Raw genomic sequence first — 19,618 nt, 5'->3', positions numbered from 1 at the left:
ATAGTTGCAGCCCTGACATCCACTTGATAGATCTGGATTAAGTTTTGGGCTTGTGGCCTGGGCCTGGCCCAGCCCTGACTGCAGCATGTATTTGAAGAGTGAACCAGGAAATCAATCTCTCTCTCTCTCTTTCTCTTTCTCTCCTTCAAGTATATATACATATTTAAATATACTGGAAAAAAAGGGAAGACTCTTTTGAATCAAATATGTAGAGTGAAATCTTAGTGTTTACCTCCAATTCAAAAATTTTCATATGGAACCACTTTTTTTAAAAAAAGTTTTATTTATTTACTTGAAAGTCAGAGTTACATAGAGAGAGAAGGAGAGACACAGAGAGAGAGGTCTTCCATCCGCTGGTTCACACCCCCAGTTGGCCGCAATGGCTGGAGCTGCACCAATCCGAAGCCAAGAGCCAGGACCATCTTCCGGGCCTCCCACGTGGGTGCAGGGACCCAAGGACTTGGGCCATCTTCTACTGCTTTTCCAGGCCATAGCAGAGAGCTGGATTGGAAGTGGAGCAGCCAGTACTCAAACCGGTTCCCATATGGGATGCCAGCACTACAGGCAGCAGCTTTATCCGCTGTGCAACACCGCCAGCCCCAAATATGAAAACTTAAAAACTATAATAGGAGGGTACTTTAAATTTCATGGAAAGATAGCATTAAATGTTAAGCATATTATGGTGCAAAAAATTTTTCAAATGCATGCATAAGTTTTTAATAATATGCATTTCCATGAACTTTTGAAGACCACTGGTATTTATATCACTTATGTATTCTTTCATCTCACTTTAAAGAAGAATGGAATCAAAATCAACACTGCCCTAATAGGAAAACAGATTTTAGTTACCAGTTTAGGGTGAATTATTGTTTTTAATACAATATAATGTCTCTGTGGATAGAAGCTGGTAGACTTAGATTTATCTTAAATTACCTAGAGAAGCTATGAGGGATAATGATTCTCAGGAAAAGGCACTTCAGAAGTTTAATAAATGAAACAAGTGCACCAGCAAATGACATAGGGCTAGGACCTTTTTTTTTTTTTTTTGACTCAAATATTTTCAACATTCTGAGCATTGAGTTATATGAGGATATTATACACATGCATACAAGGGTTCTTCAAAAAGCTATGAGAGGGGCCAGCATCGTAGCATAGAGGGTAAAGCTGCTGCCTGCAAGGCCAGCCTCCCATAAGGGTGCCAGTTCATGTTCGGCTGCTCCACTTCCAATCCACTCCCTGCTAATGGTCTGGAAAAAGCAGCAGAAGATGGCCCAAGTGTTTAGGCCAAGCAGGAGACAGAGATGAAACTCTTGGCTCCTGGTTTTGGCCTGGCTATTAAGGCCATATGGGGACTGAAACAGTAGATGGAAGATCTCTTTGTCTCTCTCCTTTTTTCTCTTGCTTTCCCGCTCACACTTCCTGTCTGTCTATTCTGACTTTCAAATGCATAAATATTAAATTAAAAAAATGGGAAATAAACAACATTTAAAAAATACTGCATGGATTTCAAAATTTCTGTGCATCAAAATAAATTTATCTCAATTTTTTCCACAAACTTACTGAGGCACACTCAGTCACTTGGTCCTCATCTCACCATTATTAATAAGAAAAAATTCAGAAGGTGTAAAGCGTCCCCAAATCTAATAGTTAAGGGACACAGCCTCAATACAATAGGACAATCAGTTAAAAATAATTTCTCATAGGGACCAGCGCCGTGGCTCACTTGGTTAATCCTCTGCCTGTGGCGCCAGCATCCCATATGGGTGCCAGGTTCTAGTCCCGGTTGCTCCTCTTCCAGGCCAGCTCTCTGCTGTGGCCCGGGAGGGCAGTGGAGGACGGCCCAGGGGCTTGGGCCCTGCACCCGCATGGGAGGCCAGGAGGAAGCACCAGGCTCCTGGCTTCGGATTAGCGCAGTGCCAGCCACGGCGGCCATTTTGGGGGTGAACCAATGGAAGGAATACCTTTCTCTCTGTCCTCTCTCTCTCTCACTGTCTATAACTCTACCTGTCAAATAAAAAACATAATAATAATAATTTCTTATGAACCAACTCTCCCACAAATTTTTAAAATAATTAAAACAATAAAGCTTAAATAAGTGCCCTATGCTTAAAGAAACAATAAATGAAAACTCATTGGTCAAGCAATAAAACATTTCTATGAAGATAAATATTAATATCCTTATAAATCTTTTTTAAGAATTTCTTCAAAAATTATGTAAGAAATCATTTTAGAAATCATAAATTTAGGGAAAATTATTTCAGGAAAAATAAAGCCATTTTCATTAAAGCTGTCAAGGCTCAAGTAAATAATATTTGTTAAATATTTTTAAGTTAACTGTTTTTTTTAAAAAGAAAAAATATTTGTTACAGTTTCAAATAGGACTTAACTAAGAAAATGTTCAACTTTCATAACAAATTCCAAAGTAAGTACTACTAGATTTTACCATATAAAAGAGTACACTTTCTAAAATCTTTTCTCTGTTATAACATGACTATTTAAAGATAACTTTCTGACATAATTTTCCTACATAAATTATAAGAATAACTACAGGTTTGGATTTGGACTGCATGGATGTACATTTACCAATTTCAGTATAAAATTAACAGACAAGATTTCATCATCCTTAATAGGAAAAGTAATGTTGGCCAGGCCTTTCGGTTGACAAAAATGTTACTGAATCCAATGACTCAGTAACCAAAGCTTAAAAAAATGTGTAGTCTGACAATGTCTAGCAATCCTATGCCAAATAAGGACTCTTGTTGTTTCAGTATGGTTGCTAATACTAGAACAGAACAAACAAATCTGAAAACGCATTGTGTTGAAATGTATGCTCAGGAACGTGGTGTAAAAACAGCTATTCATTATTACCTACTATTCACTATCATCATTATGATGAGCAACAAAGCTTAGAGAAAGTGAAAGAAGAAATTGCCAACATATACCACTAAACAACCTTTTATCACCAATTCAAGAATCCAGCTTTCTTACGATTATAAGGTATCCATCTCAAAAAAATTTAACCTAAATTTGATAAACACTTCAGATTTCACTACAACTTATTCTACAAATACTAGAAATAAGGAATCAAAATAATGAAAGTGGGGCTGGTGCTGTGTTATAGCAAGTAAAGCTGCCACCTGCAGTGTCAGCATCCCATCTGATCCAGTTCTCTGCTATGGCCTGGGAAAGCAGGCCATAGTGAGCTAAAAGAATGTAAGTGACAGAAAGACATATCAATAAAATCCATACAGGGAAATTCTACAGGACAAATAACCTACAGAATCGATGGGAAAAGTTTTTAAAAAAGGAAGGAAAGTTACAGAACATTAATATTATTTTTAGCGATTTATTTATTACTTATTTGAAAGCCAGACTGACAGAGAGAGAATCTTCCATCTGCTGTTTCTTACCCCACAAGGCCAAAGAAGCTGGGGTTGGGCCAGGTCACAGCCACAAGATTGGAACTCTATCTGGCTCTCCCACACGCATGGCAGAGGCTCAACACTTGGGCCATCATCTGTTGCTTTCCCAGGCATATTAGTAGGGAGCTGGATCAGAAGTGGAGTAGGTGGGGTGAGAACCAGCAATCTGAGATGCAGCATCACAAGTGGCAGCTTAACTCACTGCATCACAATGCAGGTCCTATAATATAATTAACAGACATTTCAGCCCAATACCAGTCCTGGGCTGTAGGTGGGTCTTGATTTGAAAAAAACTAATTGTAAAAAACCATTTATAGCCGGCACCGCGGCTCACTGGGCTAATCCTCCGCCTTGCGGCGCCAGCACACCGGGTTCTAGTCCCGGTCGGGGCGCCGGATTCTGTCCCGGTTGCCCCTCTTCCAGGCCAGCTCTCTGCTGTGGCCCGGGAAGGCAGTGGAGGATGGCCCAAGTGCTTGGGCCCTGCACCCCATGGGAGACCAGGAGAAGTACCTGGCTCCTGCCATCAGATCAGCGCGGTGCGCCGACTGCAGTGCGCCCGCCACGGTGGCCATTGGAGGGTGAACCAATTGCAAAGGAAGACCTTTCTCTCTGTCTCTCTCTCACTTCACTGTCCACTCTGCCTGTCAAAAAAAAAAAAAAAAATTATGAGGGCCAGCGCTATGGCACAGCAGGTTAACACCCTGACCTGAAGCACCCGCATCCCATATGGGCGCTGGTTCTAGTTCCGGCTGCTTCTCTTCCATTCCAGCTCTCTACTATGGCCTAGGAAAGCAGTAGAAGATGGCCCAAGTCCTTGGACCCCTGCACCCGCATGGGAGACCCACAGGAAGCTCCTGGCTCCTGGCTTCAGATTGGCACAGCTCCGGCCGTTGCAGCCAATTGGGAGTGAACCAGCGGATGGAAGATCTCTCTCCCTCTCTCTCTGCCTTTCTTCTCTCTGTGTAACTCTCTGACTTTCAAGTAAATAAATAAGATCTTTAAAAAAATTTTATGAGAAAATGGGGAATGTGAACTCTAATTGGATTTTACATGCTAATGGCACTTAGATGTTTTTTAAAAAGACTCCTTATAATCTAGGGACACATTATTGAAGTATTCACCCAGTGAAATGGTAGACGATCTGCGAACTGTTCCAAAGCTATTTGTGGTAGATGGGAACAATGGAGGAGGAAGATGAAGATTAAACAGGACTGGCCATAAGAGCATGTGATGGCTGCTGAAACTAGATTAATTTTCTACCTGCTTGAAAACTCTCGTAATAAAAAAGACAGAGTTCAATTTTGTGGAAATCCCTAAACTTGCAAACAAAGAAATCATACAAAATTAATGAATATAGTTATCTTAATATTTGAATCATTTAAGTAAAAGGAAAGAAATGCAGCCTTTTTTTTAACAAGCATTGTGACTTAAATAACTAATTAAAACCTTACCCAATCCACTCTTCAGAAACACAATGACATGAGATGACTGAGGGAGAGGGCTACAATAATAGGCACCTACCAGCCACCTCCAGAACCAATCTATAATAGCAATGGCTATTTCATTATCTTCTGAGTTACAGCAAGATTATCTAGCAAGGTGATGTCAAAGAACAAACAGACTTAACTGCAATCAAATGTAACAGTTATTGCCACCCAGTCATTCTATTAGAAAACAGATGAATAATGTTTAACATGAATAAGAGATACATAATACACTACATAGTGTGGTAGATTTCAATAACTACTTATCAAATGAAAATCACTCTGTGACAAAAAATAGAAACAAACTTCTGTAAACACCCTAAAATAGTCTCCCCGAAAAACCTAGCTGTTTTTTTTATATACTGCTGGTCAGCAGTATAAAGTGCCTGCATTCCATTCCCTCTGCCTCTATACAAATCAGAGGGAATTACCTGTTCCATTTCTGCTGAATGTGAGAATTCTTTTCATAATCCAAATACTTTTACCTTGTTAAATAAATACATTGCAAATATTTAAACCCGTTCTTCAGGATGTCTTCACTCTGTTGATTGATGTAATTCCATTTGTCGGGTTTTGCTTTTGGTGCCTGTGGGTATTATTAAAACATCACTTCCTAAGCCAGTGTCTTGACATGTTTCTTCTATGTTTTTTTCTAGTCTAATAATTTCAAGCTTTACATTTAGTTAGGCTTTTAATCCATTTTGAGCTGCTTTTTTGTATATGGTGAGATAGCATCTGGTTTCAATCTTTTGCACATGGATATGCAGTTTTCCCAGAACCAATTATTGAAGTAATTGCCCTTTCTCTGGTGTACATTTTTGGTGCCTTGCTTGAAGATCAGTTTGTTACAAATGCATGGATTTATTTCTGGGTTCTCTACTCTGTTTCATTGGGGTATATTTGCTTTTATGCCAGGGGCATATTGTTTTGGTTAATATAGCTTTGTAGCTCAGGTATTGTGAAGACTCTCACTGGTTCTTTTTACTTAACATTGTTTTGGCCTGTCAGGGTCTTCTGTAATTTCATATGAATTTGGGACTAAAAAACTGTACACATGGTGTTGAACCTGTTTATTGAAATAATTTAGCACATAATTGTAAATGGTCTTCTCAAATCTTTGTATCTAATTCTCCAAGCAAGTTAGAGTGCTAACTCAAGTTCAAATAATCACTGACACATGTTTCTGCAATAAATAGCCTCCTAAATTCACTCTGCCCACTCCATTCATATTTTTACAGGGCAGCCAGAGAAATCTTTCCAAAACACTTATCTATCTGATCCTGTCACCCCATTACAACTACCCTTAAATGGCTTTCCACTGCTCATAGGATAGTGGCCAAATTCTACTACCACAATATGTTCCTTGATAATATCTCTTTCCTTGAAACTCTGCTTCACTGGTTTGTTTTGTTTGTTTTGTTTCAGTTTTCCAACAACGCCTGCTTCCTATCACCCAAAGAGATAAGCCTATGCAAGACCATAATCTAACACCCCTCCCTGATCTCCTGATCTAGCCACTGCCTACATAAAGCTGAGTGTTACACATGTCATATCTTCAAGGAGTCACTCTCTGACCTACTAGAATAGGTTCAGTACCCACTATATATTTTCACTAAACTCTCTACTTCTCTTTCAGAGCACTTACCATCAACTGTAACTATATATTAATTTGCACAGTTACTATTTGAGATTAAAGTCTCTCTCCCAAATTAGACCATAAATTCCAGAAAGGTGGGGCATTGTTTTGTTCAGCATTAGAATACCAGGGTTTTCACAGCATTCAGAATATAGTAGGTTCTTAATAAACATTTTCAAATGAGTGGATTCAGGGACAAGTAATAATCTATGTCAAGTGTATATGCATGTACAAAATAATTCTTCAACAAAATCTCTATATAGTCAGAATCATTATCTAAAATTCACTGATGAAGAAAGTAAAATTTAAATCTTTTAAACAACTTAGTGAAATCAACTAATAAGTTACCAGCAGAGCCAAGAGTGGAATTTCATAGCTAATCCTCAAAGTCTATTTTTTTTTCCAATATCTCATTGTGGGCTCACTTGGTGGCAACAGGTCAAGGGTCTAGAAGCAAATGCTGAGTTATACTAGGTATCAGAAAAGACACAGCAAGCCCAAACCTCCATCCTCAGAAAGACCTGATTGCAGGGCTGGTCCTCGGCCATCTTCTGGAAAGTGGACTTCCAGATGGCTTCCAGATGGTTTTCCAATAAGAAAAGTTCCCAGCACTCCATGGTAAGGATTGCTCACTGTGCCTAAATTGGACGATGTAGTTTATGTCAACCACCTGCTTTTTTTCTGGAAGTCCAGAAGTTTGGTACACAGGCTGCCTATGTGATGGGTCCACAATAAAAACTGTGGACACTGAGTCCTGAATGAGCTTCCCTGATAGAGAAAAATTCACAATGTTGTCACAACCAATTTCTGGGGGGGAATTAAGCAATATATATGATCCTACCAGGAAAGGCCCACTAGAAGGCTGTGCCTCATCTTCCCAGACTTCATTCATGTGTCCTTCTTCCATTAATTTTTCTTCATACTGTTTTGTTGTAGTAGCCATGAATACAACTATATGCTAAATCCTGCCAGTTCTAGTGAATCACTGAACCTGGATATGATCTTGAGGATGCTTGAAATATTATGCCTCTAGCTCTAAGCAGCAAGTTTTTATTTGAAAGAGGCACTCATGGATTAAATGGCCTTGTGTGTGACATAGGACTGGGTATAGATTCTGAGCTAGGAGTGAGGCTTGAAAGATGCAGAAAAATTCCCTAGTAGATTCCAGAAGAGAAAGCCGGCGCCGTGGCTCAATAGGCTAATCCTCCACCTTGCGGCGCCGGCACACCGGGTTCTAGTCCCGGTTGGGGCGCCGGATTCTGTCCCGGTTGCCCCTCTTCCAGGCCAGCTCTCTGCTATGGCCAGGGAGTGCAGTGGAGGATGGCCCAGGTGCTTGGGCCCTGCACCCCATGGGAGACCAGGAAAAGCACCTGGCTCCTGGCTCCTGCCAGGATCAGCGCGGTGCGCCGGCTGCAGCGGCGGCCATTGGAGGGTGAACCAACGGCAAAAGGAAGACCTTTCTCTCTCTGTCTCTCTCTCTCTCACTGTCCACTCTGCCTGTCAAAAAAAAAAAAAAAAAAAAAAAAAAAAAAAAAAAAAAAAAAGATTCCAGAAGAGAAAGAATACAGTGGTACATAGGTGAATCACACCCTGCTCCTCCACTGAGTGAGAATCATCTCATTGTACTGTGAAGTATGACCCCAGAGATAGTCTAGCAAAGCCCACTTCTTCCATAAAGGAGGAAACCAAGATCTACAGAGAAAACAAGAATTCTCCAGGATCCTGCAGCAAGCTAGGTAACAACCAATCTAGGATCATTTCATGATTTACAATCACCAGAAAACTTGGTTTCCCTAGTGCAATTTTGTTGCTTTGTTAAGAGGTGAGTCACCCAAACACTCTGACAAACTGAAATCACAGAGTCTAGGTGGCAAGGAAACAAGTTATATTTTGTGAAATTACTGAAAGAAATTCAAGACAAAAATTGCTCAAGAGGAAGCCACATCACAATTTCAACAAGGAAGAAAACCTAAAAAGGATGTGTCAAAGAGACATTGGGGATGCTCTAGCTCTTTTTTTTTTTTTAAGGAAAAGGAGGAGAAAAGGGAATGATTAAAAAAAAAAGATAACTTCCAACCACATGTGCTACATACTAGGCATATTAACAGATGTTAGCATTCCAGTGGAAGCATGGGCCCACCCTGGACAATGTACAGCCAAATAGCAAATGCAGAGGTAAGCTGGGTGGATAAACGATGGTATGTAGGGTGATCAACCATTCCCAGTGTGCCCAGGGCTGAGGTTCTGACAACACTGGGGTTTCAGCTGTGAAGCTAGGAAAGTCCTGGTCAAACCAGAAGGATTTGGTCACCATCGCAGTATGTGCAGCAGGACTGGAGGTGGTGAGTGTCTTGGTTATTTAAAGAAAGGCTGATGACGGGCCGGCGCCGCGGCTCACTAGGCTAATCCTCCGCCTAGCGGCGCCAGCACACCGGATTCTAGTCCCGGTCAGGGCGCCGGATTCTGTCCCGGTTGCCCCTCTTCCAGGCCAGCTCTCTGCTGTGGCCAGGGAGTGCAGTGGAGGATGGCCCAAGCGCTTGGGCCCTGCACCCCATGGGAGACCAGGAGAAGTACCTGGCTAGTCCCGGTCAGGGCGCCGGATTCTGTCCCGGTTGCCCCTCTTCCAGGCCAGCTCTCTGCTGTGGCCAGGGAGTGCAGTGGAGGATGGCCCAAGTGCTTGGGCCCTGCACCCCATGGGAGACCAGGAGAAGTACCTGGCTCCTGCCTTTGGATCAGCACGGTGCGCCGGCCGCAGCGCGCCAGCCGCGGCGGCCATTGGAGGGTGAACCAACAGCAAAGGAAGACCTTTCTCTCTGTCTCTCTCTCACTTCACTGTCCATTCTGCCTGTCAAAAAAAAAAAAAAAAGGCTGATGACAAGGAACCATTAAGATAGACTCTTCTAGAACCAAAAGGTCAATACCAGACGGCAAGTAAAGCAGGATCAGATAAAGACTCTCAAAGGTGATAGATACCTAAAAGATCAAGGTAAGGTACACTGAGACCATCTTCACAAATACTTCAAATCATAACACCAGGGGAATTTAACAAAATTGTGGAAAATTGAATTTTGAATATTGTGGTACCAAATATTTTAAATACATACATAGATTTTTATAATATGCAGTTCCTATGACCTTCTCTATGCTTTATAAATGTTTTTTTCCAAATAAAAAGTGTACACATGGTAAAATCAATAATGTTTTAAAGATTTCTTTCATTAGGGTTCCCTTTTTGTCGCATACACACATTTAGTTCTTCTATTAAGTAACCTAATATTGAATGAAGACAAATTTCAAGACAAATACAAAAAGGATACTAATCCTATGATTGAGAACTTCTGGTAGCTAACTGCTTTCAGTGTTATAATAGTGTAAAGGCATTAAACACAAACAAATACACACACACAAAGAGAGAAATAAATCATCATATTGCAATAAATAGCAAAATTAGTGTATTTATAGTCAATAAAACTTATTAGGCAAAAATTAAATTTTAAAACAAACTCAACTTTCCTACTATGAGGTGTAATTTTTAATATAAAATATTGTGGACCATTTCACAACCATAAGTATAGCAACCACTGATCAAGAAAACTATAATGAGAAAACCTTGATACAATGACACATTTAAATTATATACTCCTTATCTCAGCAGTGTCCATACAGTTTAGAAAATTAATATATCAGGGCAGCACTGTGGCTTATGTGGGTTACGCACTGCCTGCAGTGCTGGCATCCCATATCAGTACCGCTTCAGGTCCTGGCTGCTCCACTTCCAACCCAGCTCCCTGCTAATGTGTCTGGAAAGACAGTGGAAGATGGGCCATGTGGGAGACCCAGAGGAAGCTTCTGGCTCCTCGATTTGGCCTGGACCAGTCCCAGCCATTGCTGCCATTCAGAGAGTGAACCAGCAGATGAAAGATCTTTCACTCTCTGTGTCTCTCTTTCACCCTCACCCTCTCTCTGTGTAACTCTGCCTTTCAAATAAATGAAGGAATCTTTTTAAAAAAGAAAATTATATAATATGAACCATATAATTTATTCAAAATAGAAAAACTGCTTTGTTCAGAACCCCTTTGCAAACTATCTTCAGTAGCACCCCTCTCTTCCTCACCAGCTGTACACATCCCCATTTCTACCTCTCAACAACTACCTATGATCTAAGTGTTAAGAATTCAACCAAAATATAGTAAGAAATAAAAAGAAAACAAAGGGGACTCACTCCTCCACATCCATGCCAATTCCCTCCCCAAAAAATGGAGACAAAAATGCAAGAACTGGACGGCAGCCAAGAACTATACACTGAGTTCCAGCAAATATTTTCCAGAGTTCAGAAGGGGAAAGTAAATCCACACATGAAAGACAGACCATGCCATCAGGCACTGCGATCAAGTAAGGTAAAAGTAAAACTTGACTTAAAATTACTGTAAGAAACAAAGTGTGCTCTGCACCATACCTGAATATAAGCTCACAATGAGCCAATATATGAGCCAGCTGGCCAACACAATCTTAACAAGAGAAGTGAGGACCCCACTGTAATCTGTGTGGAAAAATTATGAGACACTTGGCATAACATATGAATTTAGACAATCGTGGAGTCAACCCATGGTCAGACAATTAGTTCACATACTGAATATGAATATATTGAATATAAAAGGCTGAACAATTGTTTTTCCCACCTGAAAAAAACAATTCAGTACTAACACACTCATCACATTTGGATAGAAAAAAATTAGATGCATCTATATTATTTCTGGCTGGGTAAGATGAGAAAAATTAATTGAGACTCACAGATTTTATGCAAAGTACAAGCAAATATATCCAAAATGAAAGGACTATCTTGGAAAGCCAATTGGGTTTCCTATGTTTATAAATGTCAAAGCAAAGAGAATGATAACATTTTCATGAATGTATGACTTGGAAAGCAAATTTACTCTGCTCAAATGTCATGAAATTTATACATTAATACAATTTTAATGTCAAAAAGGAAAATATGTGTCCCCTTCACAAAATGGACATCAATCTGTTGAATTCCAAAGATTCAAAGATTTCAACAACTTCTAAAACAGAAAGATGTAGACATAATGAAAACCTCCTTTTAATGGGATGGGATAACCAATCTGCTGGCCAAATACTGTATCAGAGACTACGAACTGCCTGCCAGAAATCTGGTAGCAAGATTGTAAAGTTTGTTGAAACATATTTGATCTGTTACTGTTTATCCTCTATTTTTCATAATACTAAAAATACTCTCTAGACTTATGTTGTTGATGCAAATAGCATCAACAGTAAAGTTAGGAACCAGGACAAAACTGCAAAGGTTGAAATAATATATTTCTACTAATTCATGCAAATAAGAAAAAAATCTGGGTTAAGCTTTGGCTGTGATGCAGGCATCCCATATGAGCACAAATTCAAATCCAGGTTGCTCCACTTTCCATCCAGGTCCCTGCTAATATTCCGAGGAAAGCTACAGAAGATGGCCCCAAGTCCCACGTGAGAGTCCTGGATGGAGTTCCTGGCTCCTGGCTTCAGCCTGGCCCACCAGAGGCTTGTTGGGGCCATTAGGGAAGTGAATCAGCAGATGGAAAAATTGCTTTCTCTTTGTCTCTCACTTTCCCCTCATTCTGCCTTTCAGATAAATAAAAACAAAGTCCCCCTTGGGCAAAGGCCACATTGAGTGAGATCTGTGGTTAAGCAAGCCACATTACCTGAACAAAGATAACCTTTACTTCTCCACAATGAAGAAAAGAAAAAATTTTTTGTCCCAGACTGCCTAACCTAAACGAATGAAAATAAATGGATCTAGGATAGAAAATTAAAAGCAGACCTGATAAAGTGAGTATGACTGAAATGGGAATGAAAGAAAAGTTAAAACTTTCAACTGTCATTTTCAATTACAATGAAACATCTGCTTCTTCTACCCCACATTGCCATGAACATATTATAATATTGTAATAGGGGTATTTTCCATCTACACTGTGCAAAAATGAGTATATTAAACTGAATGGCAGTCCATCCTCACACAGCCTTAAAGTTCCGATGGCATCTATTTTGGCAGCTCAGAATCCTCCCCAAAAACTTGCTAGCTCTTCACACTATTCAATAAATGGAAGTTGCCATAAGATATTAGGAGAAAATTGAATCTGCTTTATTAGATACTTTTTTGGACATGAAATTAAATGTATATGATTTGATGGAGTCAACTACAAATGCAATCTCCTATGAGTTATTACAGACATCAAAGCATGACTTACTTCTATTGCAAATGTCGTAAGCACTCATCTTCATGTACGATATCTTATCTTCTTTTGGAGTAATTCCCAGAAAACATAAGAAACATCCTAGCATTTGGTGTGCCACGATAAAGTTTAAAAATATAGATTCATACACAAAACTTATTTTTCCTTCTTTATGATTTAATTTTTTGACTAAGTGATGGCATTGTTTTTATCAGCCATTCATTCTTCTTCTTGGTATTGTGCCTCATACTTTAGAATTTCCACATGCTCTAGTTGTGAAATGATCCTGCTTTATTTTCTCTTAGTACTGTGATAGCTCCATTTTTAAACAGTGGATTCTTTTATCATGTGATGTTGAAGAAATGAAATGCTGAATATGCTGAAGCTTTGCCTGTATTATCCCAAGCAATGAAGTCCTTATGTTTTACTCAGAATTACATACTCACATGTTAACATTTTAATGAGAAATTTTATTTATTTCAATTAATTTGAAGATGACTGATTAAAAAAATTAACCAAAATGTATTTTAGATATCTAAAAGTATACAAATTCTAAATACACTAAAAAAATAACAGGAAGATAATACAATCCCATTTGTTCTTCCCCTTAATTAACTGATGTTATATAGCACTATTCTGATTAAACAAACAACTCTAACTTCCGAGAAATAATGACCCCCGACTCAAATGCCCGATTTTCCTCCATTCCTATTTCCTTCCTCACTTTGCAATACTGACTCCCTTGATCCAAATAAAGTCACATGTTAAAAAGACCCACATGAGTCATCCTTTCGGACAAGTCATTGCTAAGCAAGCCTGTCCTGTGTCTGATTAACCTATGGACTTTGAGAAAACCATGCCCCACCACAGCCTCAGTCACCCCAGGCATGGCTGGAACAGACTCCCAGATCTAAGCCAATTCCATGAGATGGAGATGGAGTGGCCTGAGTAAGGCTGCACCTCAACAAAGGAGTCAGAAGGCTTGAGGTCCAGCAGGAGAGTGTGTGAAGTACAGCTTTACCCAAATCCAAAATTAAGGGGGCAAACATCAAGGAGGTTGGTAACACTTGGTATACGCAGAGAGAGAAATCAAATGATTACTTATAAACAGCAAGTTATTATTAAAGTGTTGGATTTGGGGGCCACTACTGTGGCACAAACAGTTGGGCAGCATCTGCAGCACTGGCATCCCACATGGGCACTGGTTCCTGTCCCGGCTGCTCTACTTCCGGTCCAGCTCCCTGCTGATGTGCCTGGGAAAACAGTGGAAGATGGACCAACTGTTTGGGCCCTTGCACCCATGTGGAAGACCAAATGAAGCTCCTAGGGAGTGAACCAGTGAATGGAAGATATCTCTTTCTCTCTCTCCCTCTCTCTCTCTCTCTTTATAACCCTGACTTTCAAATAAATAAATATTTTTAAAGCAGTATATTTTAATCTATGATCATTTAGGTACCAAAGAGAGAAGTCTGTAATGGGTAGATAACCTGTCTTCCAGTAAAACATTTGATCAAAATGACACTTTGGTTGTGCCTTTTAATGATTTATGTGACAACCTACCCTTTTTGTGCTTCTAATCACCACACCTGATGTCATTTAATCTTATTCAGAACAACACACTAACCCCGTTCCCAGAATTTGGGTTCTTCCAATTTCAGGCTGTTCTACAGAGATGTACACCTTCATTTACTGACTGTGCATCCTTTCCTCTCCTTTTTCTCCAGAAGCACTTAGATTCTTTGACGACACAGTCTTTCAACAAATGACAAGATTCAGATTTTGCACCTTCTCCTTCACAGTTTAATTAGAGTCTTAGAGCCAGTGCCCCACTCACTCACTACCCACAGTAGGACATACATAGTGCTTTAGCTTTCCCAAGACTCACCATCCTCAACATTTTCAGTGCTAATCCTCACAGCTTCCCAGACCTCCATTAACCATCTGCTGTTCAAAGTATATTCAGAAGAAGTAAATCTGAATCATAATTTGAGCATTAACTAACAGATTTCCATTTCACTATCCCCTACCCTGTAGGCAGACTCCCAGTGTGTGATAAATTTCGCAGAAATGTTTTCGTTCATTCCTTCATGGAACATTCTAGGGTTGGCTCCCTACTCCTACTTTACTTCCTGCCAACCCTTAGAATTACTGAACCCTGAAGATTCAACTGGACTCTCAATCTCAGAAGGCTAGTCCATCATACCAATACCCTTACCCAGCAGCTCTCTAACACTGCTGTGTACCAGAACCACCCAAAGCCTTGTTAAAACGGATTGCTGGATCACATCCCCAGAATTTCTGATGCCATATGCATGGGCAACTTCTGGAACAGAGACTTCTCAGCGTTAGACATCAGTGCCAGGAGACACTGATGATGCTGGACAGTGATCACCTTATAAGAATTATCATCCCAGGTAAGCCAATGAATATACACAACTAGGTATCTCTGATTCTAGATTACAGATCAATGAAGAGGGTAAACAGTAAAGCACAACAATAATTCAAATTAGAAAGAAAAGTGTCATTATTTGGGTAGTATCACAAAAGAAAAAAAAATTTCAAGTGGATCCCAAATAATAAGATGTGGCTACTTAGCAATGAAATGGAAACAATGGTGTTCTCAGGATTCAGAAAGACAAGAAGTGGTTAATTTCATCACCATTTAAAATTGTGAGGGAGTGGGGGCCAGTGCTGTGGCACAACGGGTAAAGCCTCTGCCTGCAGTGCTGGCATCCCATATGGGCACTGGTTTAAGTTTGACTGCTCCACTTCTGATCCAGCTCTCTGCTGTGGCCTGGGAAAGCAGTAGAAGATCATCCAAGTCTTTGGGCCCCTGCACCTGCATGGGAGACCAGGAGGAAGCTCCTGGCTCCTGGCTTCAGATCGGCACAGCTCCAGCCACTGAGGCCTCTGGGGAGTGAACCAGCAGATGGAAGATCTCTCTCTCTCTCTCTGCCTCTGCCTCTGCCTCTCTGCAAATCTGCCTTTCAAACAAATAAATAAATCTTTAAAAAAAAATTGTGAGGGAGTGGCTAAAAGCCATGGACACACAAACCACAGAGACCATATAAAAGAGAACTAACCAGTAGGATCTGTAAGGGAAAGATGCTGCCACATGAGGTTCGAGTAGAAAATTAACATCCTTAAGGTGCTATAATTTCACTCATTTTTCAATATTTATTGTACAACTACTATGTGACAATGATCTAGGCTCAGTGTTTCCGAGTGAATAAAAGAAACAAAGTTAGTTTCTACTACCATGGAATTTATATTCTAACACTGGGGAATAAAAGCTAAACAAAATATTTTAGTCTCTCTTTCAATCTTTCAGGGCTGGAGAGAGACAGAGAAACACAGGTAGTCTTGAAATTGTGTTGAAATTTTGGCTCTCCTAACCAAGATTTGCTGAGAGTGTGGCCTGGAAGCAGAGAAGTGAGCTATGCAGATATCTGAGGGAAAGACTTCCAGTATGAGGAAACAGCAAATACAAAGAATGTGGTAAGTCTCAGGCTTCATGTATTGGCAGGAGAGAGAGGGGTGGATAGAAGAGGCATCCAGAGTGCCAGATGCGGCTCAACAAGAGAAAGCAAGATGAGTGCAGAAGTCACAGTGAATGGACTGTGCTGGGCTAGAACATCATTGCAGACTGTGGCTTCTGCTCCAAGTGCAATAGGAAACTATGACAGAATTTGAAACAAAGAATAGCTGCAGAAAATAACATCTTCCAGAGAAATGTTCAATCCAAGTACCACTGCTCATTTAATTTTCTACTTAAATAAGGTGTCTACAATTAAATATATTTTCACTGTAGGGCCCAGATTTGCAAATAGACAGCCCAGCTGTAGAGTGGGTGGGCCTGACTGCTGTTTATCTCATAACTGCATGTGGGACACGATTACGCTGCTTGCTATCACTGAAAGAAGTCTAAGGCAAAATTAACAAGAGTATTTGTAACAATATGCTGGGCTACAGAGTAGCAGTGAAGGAAGTTAAAAGTCAGCAGTTTGGCTTTGTTTCAAAGGCAGAATAAACAAGATTGACAGACTAAATGGAATTGCAAAAAGAGGAGTAAAGAAGTCTTCTAAAATGGTTCATCTTAAAAGACAAGTCTGCTATATGTGTAAAATTTGGATAAGTAAATGCTTACATTAAAAATAATTATTGTGACTCAATTCTGAAGGGAACACAGTCCCTACAGCTTCTCTTATATTGATATTCATTCTCTGTTGACAAAGTTGTGGACATCAACTAGCAGATAAACTAAATGTGATATTAAAGATTTTATTATAATATCTAAAAGAGGAACAATGATTGAGGTCACCCTATTATGTGAAGTTTTTCTACATTTCACAACATTTTATTTAGGTTTTTCACTGGAGTTAAGAAGAAATCATTACACATTAGTTTTTCTCTTTTTTATACAATTTATAGAATAAGCTATAGCACATTTCTGTATAAATGCCATTACTTTAAGTCACTAGTAAAAAATCTGTTACAAAGATTAGAATGTCTACATTAAAAATCAACTGTGGGAAAGAAATATTAGCTGTTATCAGGCTAACAGCACTGTTATCAAGTCTCTGTGAAAAAGCGGACCTTGCTTTTACTCACTCTTCTCTAGCTCCTGCCCTTTTTCTTTCCCTGTGACTTGTACACTCGTATTCAATTAATTCCTACTTGCAACACATTAGAAATGAATGGATCAGCAACTGGTTCTTCAACACTTATGACAACTCCACAAAAACAAAGCAAGGCATTAATTGGTCATAACCAAGACACTCATTTAAAGCAGCTGTTCATAAAATAGCTCTTTTGAATGCAATCTAATCTCAGCAGTATAAACCCACAAAGGGCAAGATGCTCCCATATATTGGGTCAGGCTGTATCTGAAAGAGCAGCTATTCAGAGAGCTTGTGTAGCAAGAAATAAGGATTCCCTTATTGGAAAGCTCAAACAATTCCACAGCGGGGTCAGTTCCTTTGAGGAACCCTAAAAATCCAAGCTCTCAAGATGCCTATACACTACAAAGCCGAACAAGAAGACAGTCCCACTGCTGAAAGCGGTCAGGACATGACTCATTATGTAACTGCTCCCCAGCGGAGTCTGATTTCACCATGACCTAGAAGCAGGAGTAAATATTTAGGATTTTCTCAGCATCAATGACCTCTCCCAACCCTCTTCTCACACTACTAATTTCAGAATCTCTCAAAGTAGAAGGAAACTCACAATAACTTCATAAACTAGTATGTCATTAAAAACTTAAAGCTCAAAGATTCTAAATTAAACTATACTATATGTGTTTACTTCACAAATATCCAACATGACTTAAAATGAGAATAGAAAAGGTTTCTCAAACTCTCAAATTCTGCATTTTTAGTCATACAATATTTCAGGTAAGCTACAGTGCCTTTGATCTATCTCTAAACGCTATTTAATAGAAATCATTCTGTAAAGCACTGTAATTAAAGTCAAGGCACCAATATAACCTCTTCTTGAGGACTCATGATCACTGCTTCCTGCACTTTCCAGTGATACAGAAATACCCTGGAATGCATCCAATTACACAGAACTGTTTATCTCTAAAAGTAGCCCCAAACAGAATGTTTTTCACATGCTGCCTCAGATTTTTAATTTCTTGATTCTATTTTTTTTGACAGGCAGAGTTAGACAGTGAGATAGAGAGACAGAGAAAGGTCTTCCCTTTTCTGTTGGTTCACCCCCCAAAAGGCCGCTATGGCCGGCGCCTTGCAGCCAGCGCACTGCGCCCTTCCAAAGCCAAGAGCCAGGTGCTTCTCCTGGTCTCCCATGCGGGTGCAGGGCCCAAGAACCTGGGCCATCCTCCACTGCACTCCTGGGCCACAGCAGAGAGCTGGAATGGAAGAAGAGCAACTGGAACAGAATCTGGCACCCCGACCGGGACTAGAACCCGGGGTACCAGCGCTGCGGGTGGAGGATTAGCCTAGTGAGCCGCGGCACCGGCTTTGATTCTATTTCAATGTTGAGTGTCAGCCCACCTGCTTCCATCAACAACACTGCATGTTTCTTCATTCCCTGCTCCCTTACAGTTTCTGTAATATAATATGTATTGAGAGGTAAACTCACTTATTCATACAGTGTTATTAAATAAAGTTAATTCTTGCCTTTCCCATTTTTAATCACAAGTAAAATACAAAACAGCTGGATGTGTAGATTGACTATGGTTAAGAAAGTAGGAAATTAAACTAAAATTGATCACTGTTTTCCACAAATGTTCAGCAATATTTCATACACTTCCCAAATTCAACTTATAAAATGTTTCTAACATTAGAGAAGTTCCAGTTCTTGCTGAAAAATCAAAGTCAAGCTAACTTAAAACACTTCCAGGCAGAAGCAGTGAAAAATATCTCAGCCGTCCATGGTATCTGGTGAAAAATGATGCTACATTGATAATAATTAGAATGGCATGGAAAAAATTCAAAACTTCTGGGGAAACCAAAACACTTCTATACTTACGCTGTACCTATAAATTCCTTGGCCAAAATAAAACAAGTAGCATTTAAGAAGAGAAGACTCTACACATAAACTGCACACTCTTCTTCCTCTAGTCTGCAATTCTGAACCCTGAATGTGTAACACAAACACAGAAATTGTTTTCACTGTTGAAGCCCAGGACTCATCGCTCATCAATTCAGAATCTCTGAGATAAACTTATTTTTCTTTTCAGAAAGGAAGACCACTGTGATCACACAGAAACTCACATACTAGGGATGCCCCGGGAGCAGGGAGGCTTGGAAGTGTCAGCCTGTGCTAGAAGAGTGCCCCCCCCCTCAGGGAGAAGTTTGTGTTCTTCATGTA

At 39.9% G+C, this 19,618-nt stretch overlaps 1 protein-coding gene across 3 annotated transcripts in view; it reads right to left on the bottom strand.

Moving 5' to 3' along the window:
- PLOD2 (procollagen-lysine,2-oxoglutarate 5-dioxygenase 2) overlaps window positions 1–19,618 on the bottom strand; it is a 99,347-nt gene that overhangs the window by 57,198 nt on the left and 22,531 nt on the right. The window contains exon 1 of one of the 3 annotated variants that reach the window (XM_051818672.2): window positions 3,411–3,523. The exons of the other annotated variants lie outside the window; for them this stretch is intronic. The gene's annotated coding sequence lies outside the window, so the exon portion shown is untranslated. Of the gene's footprint in view, window positions 1–3,410; window positions 3,524–19,618 lie in introns of those variants that run through there. 3 annotated transcript variants of the gene reach the window in all.

Source organism: Oryctolagus cuniculus, chromosome 4 (assembly GCF_964237555.1).
Source record: "Oryctolagus cuniculus chromosome 4, mOryCun1.1, whole genome shotgun sequence".
Lineage (NCBI taxonomy): Eukaryota > Metazoa > Chordata > Mammalia > Lagomorpha > Leporidae > Oryctolagus > Oryctolagus cuniculus.
This window is presented reverse-complemented; position numbering and strand designations above follow the sequence as displayed.